Source organism: Topomyia yanbarensis, chromosome 3 (assembly GCF_030247195.1).
Source record: "Topomyia yanbarensis strain Yona2022 chromosome 3, ASM3024719v1, whole genome shotgun sequence".
Taxonomy (NCBI): domain Eukaryota; kingdom Metazoa; phylum Arthropoda; class Insecta; order Diptera; family Culicidae; genus Topomyia; species Topomyia yanbarensis.
In genome coordinates this window covers 384,871,170-384,883,201 of record NC_080672.1, presented here as the reverse complement: position 1 = coordinate 384,883,201, position 12,032 = coordinate 384,871,170, and the positions used below count along the sequence as shown (strand labels likewise).

Sequence of the window (12,032 nt, the reverse complement as noted above, 5' to 3'; positions counted from 1 at the left end):
CGAATCCAGCAGCAACATATAGGAGTTCGTCGATATACATGCAGCCAGGATATATCGCAAATGGGTCCTGAAAATTGTAAATTTTCCATTTCGAACGAAAGAAATTGCTACCCCGGTTGTCTTTCTCGCTCGGTCGTGTTCGATCCGTGACGACCGGTGCTGCCAAGCGTTTCCTTTTTACACCGGACGGGACATTTCGAGACCAATGTGAAACCTCGAAATGTGAGGCGGGAGACAAAACTGGACAGTTAGTGAAAGAAAAAAAATCGTTTGACTAATTTGTTTCATGAAATGCGCGCACGTTTCTTGGTTGAGGATCCTGGTCGGAGGGGGAGCGGGTGGCAGTCAGAATCGAGGAAATGAACGGGGAAAACTATATGTACAGATGAAGCTAAATAAATTATAACCTACAACGGTCGTATTTTTTTCCTCCTCGCCGTCCGAGTGCCCGGTATAAAGGCAAGTATGCGAGTGTTTCGACCGTGCTTCGGGCAGTGAGCGAAAACAAGGATGGCAAACTGAATTTTTCAAACTTGCATACACTTATTGCTGAATTTTTAAAATTTAATTTTCATATTGACGTAATTTTATCTCGCCGGTATTTATTCCGGCGGGAAAACTGTCTTTGGATTAGTTTTTTTCTCATCGATCTCGATTGTCATAGTGAACAATGATTAGCACCGGTATGGAATCGAGACAAAAATTGATAACCAATTAAATCAATTGACGATCGAGCTAAGAAATCGAGGTAGGTTTAATGTTAACCGTTTTATGTCGTTGAAAAACTTATTGCGTATACTTGCGAAACAATTATCTTAAGACCCCCTCAGGTTTTCCGCATAAGCTACTGACGGTTTTCCTGCTGGGATAACAACAAACGACAAGAAAACTTCCCTTCCGAATTGAGTGATTGAAATGAAATAAAGAAAACCGCAACATAATATTGAGGTGTCTCGAAATTTGCCCTGCAGCGGAGAACACATCAGTGTGCGGCAACGCAGTGACGACTGCAGCATTGATGCGGGTAATTTCTTTCCAAGTCTCCTCAGCGTAACTCGGTAGCTGAATTTATTATCACCGTTTGCCCTTTTCTTTCGCACTTCTGGATTTGACGATCAGGCGGATAACTGGTTCCAGTTGGTGCCTCGGGATGGAAGTGTTATTTTTTTTGCGATTATCACATATTCAGTATATGTTCAATGAATATAAAAATTTATCCAAAATCGAGAATGCCCCGCGGTGGAAATTTGCTACCGCAATCTAGCTTCACGTAGCGTAGGGATGCTGATTGGGTACCGTTTTCTCCGGGCGGTGAGAACATTAAGACGCGGAGTCGACGCAAAAACTCGTCTGCTGTGGGCGCTGTAGAATAATGATGACCCGATCCTGCGTATAATTCGAAATAAGCGCATAGGTACAATCAAAACAGTAATCTTTTGCTTTGAATGCAAGAACAAGGTTTGCAAGCGTCTCTTGAATGCCAAAAACATTTCGAAAATGTGTAAAATGAATTGCAAATATTTCGATCATATTCCGAATTGGAACCACGTAGTAGCTGTGCATTTTGTTTTTTAGGAAATATTAAAGCAAAAAACTACAAGAGGCAGCCCTATGGAGTTGCAAGAACTGTAGACGTAGCACTATGCTATTTAATGTAAAATATTTATTTTCTTAGTACATTTATAGCGGTAAGCTTGAATCTAGTTGGTACCGCCACACGGTACTATCTTTGATTTTAGGCCCGAGTTTAGGCCGGCCTAAGACGTTAGTACCTGTCATTACAGAAATGGCTGCATCCTGAAGCCAAATGAAAACAGTGTAAGAGGCCGCCATGTTCCTCTTGCATACATCTCAATAATTTGAATCAACTTTTCGAACTTTATGTGCCATATTATGGCCCATGTTGCACAAAAATCATATGAGGGCAAGTAAGCAAGTTTTATCCCGTACGAAAAACAAGTGTAATCGAATTTTAAATGCACTTTTTTAAATATTCTTTATCGTCCTATATCTAGAAGGTGCTACACGCTCATTTCAAAATGCCACATCGAAGAGTTATATTGTAGGTTAGCAGAAGTCGAATCATATTGAAAAAAACTGTCGAACGAAATTTTATAATTGGATTCAGAGATGAAAATTGTTTTCGTTCGTTAGTTTACCTATGGCTATCAAATGAGTGAAGTTTAGCTTGCTCACATTGTTTTAGTTATTTTAACATGAGGAAAAGAATATATAATCACAATTTGTTCCCTTTTCTAGTTGTATCTTCTCTCAAAGAACACCATAAGCAAGTGGAAGTTTATTTATATTTTTACTGCTTTCGAAAGAGTTCAAAACTAAGATTGAATAAAAATTGTAAATGAAGCCATGCCATATAGCCTAAGTAACACTTTTAAATATGACGGCAAACAAACTGTTACAAATATTATCATTTTGATCGTTATTTAAATGTTATCGGAGCTTGTTTGTATTGTTTCGTAATTTATAATTTTCTAGCATATCTTGAACGATTTGCATTTCCGCTGTAGTACAATTTTTTGTTTAATTCTTTATGATAGAACAGATATGCACAGGGTATGAAAGAGCTGTGAAAGCTGAAACTAGACAGATGACTTGGCAAAATTACGCAAAAAGTTGAATACGGAAAAATCGCTTAAATCGTGTCGGAACTTAAGGGGGGTTGTGTAAGGTATAATCGGCAAAAAATTGGATACTTTAATTTTTTTTCGATGCAAAGATTGTCTTTTCAGTCAGGCGCCACATCGAAAACTGTACACCATAACTCAAAATCTACTGGACCAAACGTTGAGACATTTGCACAGTTGTTTTTCACAGCATTTCACAAGTAGTTAAGGGAGCTTTTATTTTTTGGTCGATTTTCGATTTTTTCGTAGTACTTTGAAACCAAAGTCCGATTATTGCTAAAACAACGATTAACATGTTATTGTAAAGTAATAATATTTAGCAGTTTGCAAAAAGCTCTTGTAGTTGCCTGGGCAATGATGTGAAGAAGAAGAAGAATTGTGCAAAATTCAGAACGATTGGTCCAAGAAATTTTGTCTGCATCCAGTATCAGGTTCAATTTGTAAATTTATAATTGTCAATTCATTATCAGACAGATGGCAGACTATAGGAAAAAAACTAATTATAATTTTTATTACTTAAAATTACTGGACTTTTGGTATTTCAGGCTTGATTGGGTAGTCATGCTGAAAATTTGAATTACTTCATTTTCAGCAAAGTAGGTCTGCCAAATTCTATATGCATGGTTAGTAGACTAGTTGGGTAGAATGGTATAATAAGCCCCACCAGGCTATAATTTCAGATTTCCATTCCATGGACGACATAATTATCTGAAGCAAATAAATCATGTTTATGGTATTTTTCATGTGTTGCAGAACAGCAACTGATACAAACTTTTCAAAAGATGTAAGCTTCCACTCTTTTTCTATAAGCATTTGATTTAATTTGGATTTAATTTGTCAGATTTGGCTGAACTGACTACTAAGTGTAATGTTAGAGAAGCTCTTCAAGCCCTTGGAGTGGCTAGCGCCTAACAATACAACTCTATAACGTTCTCGATAGTATGCACCATTATTAGCAAAATATCGTTTTAGTCAATTATGGATCTTAAATAATAAATTGTTTAAGTGGTTACTCCACTGTAAAAATTTAAAACAATCGATTTTCTATTTATTAGTCTAAAATGTGCTTTAGGATGTAAAAAATGATATCCATGTTTTGGAGAACGAAAACAATTCAAAAATATACAAATCTCGACAAACATATGATTACGGCGTGTAAGCCAACTGTCAAAATTCAAATTCTGGACGTAATCATACGTTTGTCGAGAAATTTTCAATTTTGCCGCAACGCTTCTTATGTATAACCCATGTGCACTGCAAACCTTACCCGCGTTTTTCTAGAAACCACTGGCCGGAAATGTAACTCGAACAAATGATTTTTGGTCGCTTTGAAATTTTCACAGTATATTCAAAATTGATTTCTCCAGTCACGTACGCAGGATTAAATTTTTTTATTGCTTACCTATTTATTGATTAACAATTTTGTGTAGATTTTTATGACATTTTCTACGTTTTATCACTCAAAACTGCGCCATTTCGCTTTAAATCAAAATATCGAAAAAATCCTACATACATCGCTATTGACATAAGGAATCAGAAAAACTTTAGTTTTTGGCGCTAGGTAAAAAATCACGGGAGATAGATTTCCGACCATGGATCCCTTTCAAAGAACGCGCATGAGGTGAAAATGCTGCAGAGCCGCCATCTTGTGATGAAATTGCTCGAAAAAAATATTTTATTTGATACAATACTTATGTTATAAATCCCATTCAACAAGATGTCGATTCACCAATGAGCAATAAAAAAATTCTCGAAATAGTCAGATTATTAAATGGCTTTAACAGTGAATTTTAAATTAACTTTATTGTACAGTTTTTTAACATAGCCGTGTATTGCTGATCAGAACGCAGCAATGCAAATGGCAGCATCATGTTACCGGAAAAAGACAAAAATATGCAAAAAATTGTCATGCTTCTCCTGTGCACACATTTCGTTATTTTCAATCCTCTCTTCGGCTTTCTTCTGGATAAATATGGCTCCCTTTGCTCGCAATAAAGATGGCAATAAATAAGCCAGTTTATCAGGTATTTCCTACCTGCAAGCACTGTCGAACTACACTAATAAAATAAAATACCAATTAATGCGTCGAAAACTACGCATTTTCAAAAAAAGTTGAATAACCCATTAAGTGGGTAAAGAGTTCGTATCCATAAATGAATACAGCTCTTGTACGTCAACCTGGGCATGCTTTACCTTTTATTTTTCGCAGAACTGTTACAACAAAACGCGTGAAAAATATCCATTCATGAAAATCGCACCAGAATGAAAAATACTGTCAATAGAATTATTTCTGAATTAAAAAAAAAATAAAATAACATTCATTTCACATTATTGTCTCCTTAACTACTTAACAAAATAAAACTGCCAACTGGATATATTTTTGGTGGCTGGATCTTTTGGCTGCTCTAAAAATGCCAAACTTGCGCATATTTGCAACATCCTCAGTAGTTTAAACAGCCGTTTTTACGAGCATTGCCGAAATGTTCCGTTTCCGCCACGTATTCAGATGCAGGCCGGTAATTTGCAGGTTCCGCTACGAACCTTAGTTTGCAGGTAAACTCGCTTAAAATAATTCTTAATGACTTTTCACTCATTATTAAGATCAGTATATCCATTGACATTATCTCATCGAGTAGTTGTGAAATGAATAAAAAGCACCCATTGTTAGAAGCAAAAAATACCAATTTTTTGATAGGTCGAATAACTTCCGAAAATGGGCAACTTGAATACATAAAATGGGTAAAAATTTTTTACCGTGTTTATCTACCTGCATTTTTTTATTTCCTCGTTCTTTCCTTCTCTCTACACGCTTGATTCCAATTTCACATCAAAGGGTTACAGTAGAGCACGTTTGGATAAATTGAGATCAATTCAGATCAAAGTTGTTTTTGTGAATTAGAAGCAGAACTACAATAGGAATTGTTTTGATTCTTTTCTTTTAGATTATCGCTAAGAGAATAAGCGGGACCATTTAATTCGTTAATATAAATCGATAACATATTTTCACGAATTATTGCCCATATATCTATTGTATCACACATCAAAAAAGTAAACAACGGAAGTAAATTATTGTTTTAGGGGATAGATCCAAACAAATGACAATTGGATATAGATCGTAAAATGCAATATTTTATGAATTTTCCTACACTCGTGGTTATCATATTGAATCAGAATGTTAACAGCTTAGAAATTAGCTCCACAAATACTCTAAGCTAAGAGTAAATAATTGATTTTAAATATGTGCAATGTTCCAATAAGAATAAAATCACATAAAACATCTGAACACAAAATATTTTGAAATGTATTGTGAACACAACGGTGATCAATATATTTATTTCGATTTTTGGCATATGCATCAATAGTTCTGAACAACCGGTACATTATTCCAAAACATTGCTTGAACCGCGAATCAGAAAAGAATATGACATAAATATGGAATACGTCATATTAAAATATTAATTAACTCTATAGAAATAATTAAACAGGTATAAGATTCTGTCAGTTGTTGTAATGATCATAAGTTAGTTTGAAGCAAAATTGCGTATAAACAGCACCAATAGTTACAGGGTGTTGGTAAAAATATATTGCTAGGATCTTTTAAACTCTCATTTATGTTTTAATGTACTTATTATTTTATTCATAAAATCATAGAAATTTTGTTAGCAAATAAAATCGTTCCAATTTGCATTGATGCATTATAGAAATATATTTATATTCTGTCTGCCACAGTGCAAAAAATAAATATAACGCTCGTGAATATAAATGATCATTCTGTCAAAGTTTAATTTTTTGTTTGATCTTTGTTTACTTTTTATTTAAACCTCGCTGAAAAACGTGTATAATTTTAATTCGCAGGCCTTCATTGATAATTGATCTTTTTTTTTTTATTCATTTCGTTTATTTGATAGGCACAAATGCGTTAGCTTGGCGGTGCCAAATTCTTTTGTTTTTACATTTTGTATATTTTAAAACTAGGAGGTTACAATGTTGAAATATTTTTTTAAAAAAGAAAAATTTTACAGCTATCTTAAGACTAGAAATAAGATTCTATATACAAGAGAGGGGGCGAAAGATTTTTTTTATGAAAAAATTTTAAAACAAGGAATTCAATAGTAATAATTTTTAGGAAATATTTACACTTATCTTCAAACTAACAATATAGTTTGGTACACAAAAGGGGGAACAAATATTTATGAGAAAATTCGCATGTGTTTTAAGACTAGGGATACAATTCTATTTACAAGATGGGGGACAATAGTTTTAACAAAGAGGTAAAATTACAACTATCTTAAAACTAGGAATACAGAATACAAATTTGAACTTTTTTAGCGGAGACTTATGCTTGGTCAAGATATTCAGAGGGGGGCTGTAGAAGCAGTTGTATCAAGGACAGGGGAGAGAAAGCGTAGATGGTGACCGGGAGAGAAGAGCAAAACTTGCAACTTTCGCTCAAACGGGAGATCAGCGAAAGATTACCGCCTCAGTCTAGTAGGTCGGATTGGCGGATGGTATTCTTCGGACCCGCGGGGAATCCTTCAAAAGTCATCGGACCTTGAGTCGCTCTCGCTTCAGTTTCCGTAGTGGTAAGTGCGACGGCGGTTACATAGTTGCAGTCTGGAGCTGATCGGTCCCACAAGGCAAGAGAAAGCTTCTAAAACGAGAAATAAAAAGAGAGGGGCTAAATTGGGATATTTGTCGTTTTTATGAAAGTATAAATAAGGGACATATAGGGGAAATCACGATTTGCCAGTATATCTCGGACTGGGACATTGGGTGGTCTACCTCGGGCCCGAAGGGAATCCTTTAACTGAGACCTGGCGTCCAAGTACCCGGCGCATACCCAGACAACGTGCTCGATGTCGTGATAGCCCTCGTCACAAGCGCACAGACTACTCTCCGCAAGCCCAATACGCCGCAGATTCGCATCCAAGGTGTAGTGGTTGGACATAAGTCGGGACATTACACGAATAAAATCCCGACCCACATCCATCCCCCTGAACCAAGGCTTCGTTGATACCTTTGGGATAATGGAATGTAGCCATCGTCCAAGTTCACCATTGCTCCACGAGGTTTGCCAACTGTTGAGTGTCCTCTGACGACAAATACTAAAAAATTCGTTGAAGCAGATTGGTCTTTCGTATATGTCACCATTTAATGCGCCCACCTTTGCTAATGAGTCGGCCTTTTCATTGCCCGAGATAGAGCAATGAGAGGGGACCCAAACAAAGGTAATTTGATAAGATTTTTCAGATAACGTACACAAGGACTCCCGTATCTTCCCCAGGAAATATGGGAATTGCTTTTTGGGCTTCATCGCACGAAGAGCCTCGATGGAGCTGAGGCTGTCCGAAATGATGAAGTAGTGATCTGTGGGCAGAGTGTCGATGATCCCAAGGGTGTACTGAATTGCAGCTAACTCTGCGACGTAAACTGAAGCGGGATCATTGAGCTTGAATGAAGCGGTGATAGTATTGTTGAAGATACCGAAGCCAGTGGACCCATCGAGATTTGATCCGTCAGTGTAGAACATTTTGTCACAGTCGACTTCTCGGAATTTATTATAAAATATATTGGGGATCACTTGCGGGCGTATATGGTCCGGGATTCCACGAATCTCTTCCTTCATGGATGTGTCGAAGAATACAGTAGAATCAGAAGTATCTAGGAAACGAACACGGCTGGGAGTATATGAAGAAGGATTAATGCTCTGTGCCATGTAGTCGAAGTACAAGGCCATAAATCGGGTTTGAGAATTAAGCTCGACGAGCCTCTCGAAGTTTTCAATCACCAACAGGTTCAGAATGTCGCATCGGATGAGAAATCGATATGAGAGTTCCCAAAATCGATTTTTTAGCGGAAGAACGCCCGCCAGCACTTCGAGACTCATCGTATGGGTCGAGTGCATGCAACCCAAGGCAATGCGCAAGCAACGATACTGGATTCTCTCCAGTTTGATGAAGTGTATGTTCGCAGCGGAGCGGAAACAGAAGCACCCGTACTCCATCACCGACAATATCGTTGTTTGGTACAACCTGATCAGGTCTCCTGGGTGAGCACCATAATAATTGATCTTTATTTCAAACTTGTGAAAATTCACTTGAAACGAAAATAAATGTTCTCCCCCACGTCGATAGGTATCATGTTCAATTAGAATGACACTCACAGTTCATTTTAAATTCAAATTGAAATATTTTAACCAATTTCTTAATCAAAGTTTGAAATCTCGACAAACATATAATTCCGGCTTAAAAGCCAACTGTCAAAATTCTCTTTGAAAGGAAATTCCGGACAAACCGTTACTCGCCAATCACAGATGTTGGCAGTAAACAAAAGAGAAAAATGTTCTCTTACATTAACTGCTATGAACTGTGTTTATCCAGCGACGGTTTGTCCGGAATTTCCTTTCAAAGAGAATTTTGACAGTTGGGTTTTAACCAGTAATCATATTTTTGTCGAGAAATAACTATCACGGCACTAATTACAACCGATGGTTCAGCCACCTCTAACTCGACGAGCGCCTATTCAAACTGAATGATAACATGCATATGTATATCAATTTATTTTCTTTTGTGCATATTATGTCACTACAAAGTACTGTACATCATCGGCCAACTTTCAACTGTCCAACACGTTAAAGTTCTATGTTCAGAAACATATCGGCAACAAGTTGACAAAATTGTTCTCAAACCCTATGGAACAGGCACGTAGCCAGAGGGGGGGCTAGGGGGCTAAAGCCCCCCCCGAAAATTTTCAAAAATAAATTTAAGAAACAACCTGTTTTTCGGTGACTCTTAAACAAAATGTATCTTGTTTGGTTTCAACAAATTAATGCGAGAATTGTGAGGAAGATTGCTATTTCGAACCACCGAAGACAGCGGTCAGGATATCTACTCAGTATGCTGAGTGTGATAAAACAGTTCCCTTCATGTTGTGTGACTCGTCGGAAGAACAAAAGAAACTGTTACTTTAATTCTTGCTGTGGGGATCTGTCGAATGATTGAGTCGCAGAAGCAAGAAGTAGTGCTCCAGCCAAATACGGAGGCTATTGACTTCCGGTCTTTTCGCATATGATCGATCTTATGCGAAAAGACCTGAAGTCAATAGCCTCCGTATTTGGCTGGAGCAACATTCATGATGTGAAATATTTGCTGAAGGTGAATATGGAGGTTATGCTTACGAACATCGCCTTTAACGAGTTTAACCATGTCAGGCGTTCAGTACTGATGCCATTTAACAAATTAGCCCAGCGAAACCAGTCATTTTGCATAACAACTTGAAACATGTGGTTGATCCTCATATATATGGACGATGAGAAAATCATTGCTCGGCTACAAGATCTGATACCACTTACTTGCACCGTGGCTATTAAAAGATTCCTGTCACATTTGAAAAAAAAAAATGGTATTTATTATAAAGGACACATCTAGGAAGTAATTCCCTATATATTAAATGGTGTTTTTGTGGTGATAATCTAGGTGAACAGACATATTTCCTCCAACCTGACCCTGCACGTAAAAACTGAATGCGATAGTATTATTTTACACATTATATCTTTGCATATACATAGTCTCCAAAACCATTTCCTGAAAAACAAACATTTGCCAAATTTTGGCTGCTGTTCGGATAATATTGACGGCAAAAACTGCGTCTAGTATCTCAAAATCAATGATCGGCACCATCATTGAGGAAGTCGACACTCGTGACCCGTCAGAAATTCGCGAACATGGACATGGCAGTAACCACTATGATGATAAGGAAGTGTACGAGATAGAAATGAACAACCACCGCGACACTGTTGGTTAGGAAAAATATTTCCCAGCCTAGTAAATAGTTCTCCACACGCAATCGTTAGTTGTTCGCACGAGATCTGTAGGACAACCATTTACGTTTTATCACTTTCATTGTTCACATCATGGAAATATATTGAAGACACAAGGCTTCATTTAGCTAATGCATTGAACCGAATAAAATAAACGAAATATATAATAAAATGCAGAAGTTTTATAGAAAAGTGAGCTCAAAAACTGTCCCAAAATGAGAACTTAATCGCTAGTGGTTGTGTCTAACAAAACTCAGATATCATGTTATATATTAGCCAGAATAAAGTTAGTTAAAGCATAAGCAAATTGAATTTCTGTAATAGGTTAGTGCACTGTACACTTAGTAGAAACATCAGGCATCTCACTCAAGCGTGCTAGACAAAAACATTTCCGTTAGTTGATGACAATATAGTCGAGAAGACAGTTTTTGTTTTCGCGTCATTTTAATGCAATAGTAAAGTATTTCGGTTGACACTCAATTTCATTTTATGCGGAGAATGCGTTCCGTATTTAAACATTATTAGTCCGCAAAGTAGTGATATTTTAAACAATCGAACAATAAGCAAGAAAAACGCCAAAAAATAAACAAGCCAAAAAGTGGTAAAACAGTGGTTTTTCTGAGGTGTTCATCAACCCACGAATTGTATACCGTCGTATATTACTAATGTTGTTGATATACAGAAACGTACATAGTAGCGGTAGGACTATCTGTTGTAATTTTATCCTTACTTTCCAACGGATGTCAATTGATGCTAAACCACATATTAGTCAATCAATCATAATAAACTTAATGTTGTAAGCAGTAGCATTTCTGTTTCTTTCGATGGCTTCCAATTAATGTCCATGTAAGTCTAAAAACGACGTGACGATAAAGTGAACAAACATCAGTAGCCTTTCACGGAGAGCGACTAAAATGTTGTAACTAGTTGAGTCTACAGTCAATAAGTTGGGATTAATGTTTCGATTTCATGTTTTCGTTTTATTTGTGTTCGTTATGAAATAAAATGAGAGAGATGAGCAGAGATCACGAAGAAAAAGAGAGAGAAAATAATAAATAAATTGAAATCGACCCAAGAGCAGCTGTTCTATATTTTCTGGGCACTCAACTACAGAACAACAGAAATCATCAAAGAAAGTTGGCCTTACGTTACTCTTCGGCAGAGGTGAAGTAAGTGCGATGTATACCCGTCCATGTGTCGGAATAAAAAGATGCTGAAATTATTGAGCTTGTTCATATTTATAATATCTAGTTCTTTTTTCCAATCTAAAGTTTTATTTGAAACGGCTCAATGCGTTAGCACAACTGAGCCGTGGGTCAATAAGTAAAAATTAAAAAAAAATCTAAGAATGTCGGTCTGCCAGATCTTGTTGACGCAGTTTGCTGCTGCGTGTTGAGATCCTTTTCCTTGGTGGTGAGGCCGCTTGGGGGTCATTCAGTCTGCCTTCTCTCGCGTTATCGTTCCCGTCCATGTCGTCATCGGTACTGCTTTCTTGCTGTTCACGATCAGAGGTTCTTATTTGTTTCTTGTTCTTATGGGTCGCTGTTCTATATCCGTCTTCATCGGTA

The 12,032-nt window shown here is 37.0% G+C and overlaps 1 protein-coding gene across 1 annotated transcript in view; it reads right to left on the bottom strand.

The window, feature by feature from the left end:
- Positions 1-12,032, bottom strand: part of LOC131689113 (uncharacterized) — a 106,678-nt gene that overhangs the window by 34,055 nt on the left and 60,591 nt on the right. The gene's annotated exons all lie outside the window — the stretch shown is intronic.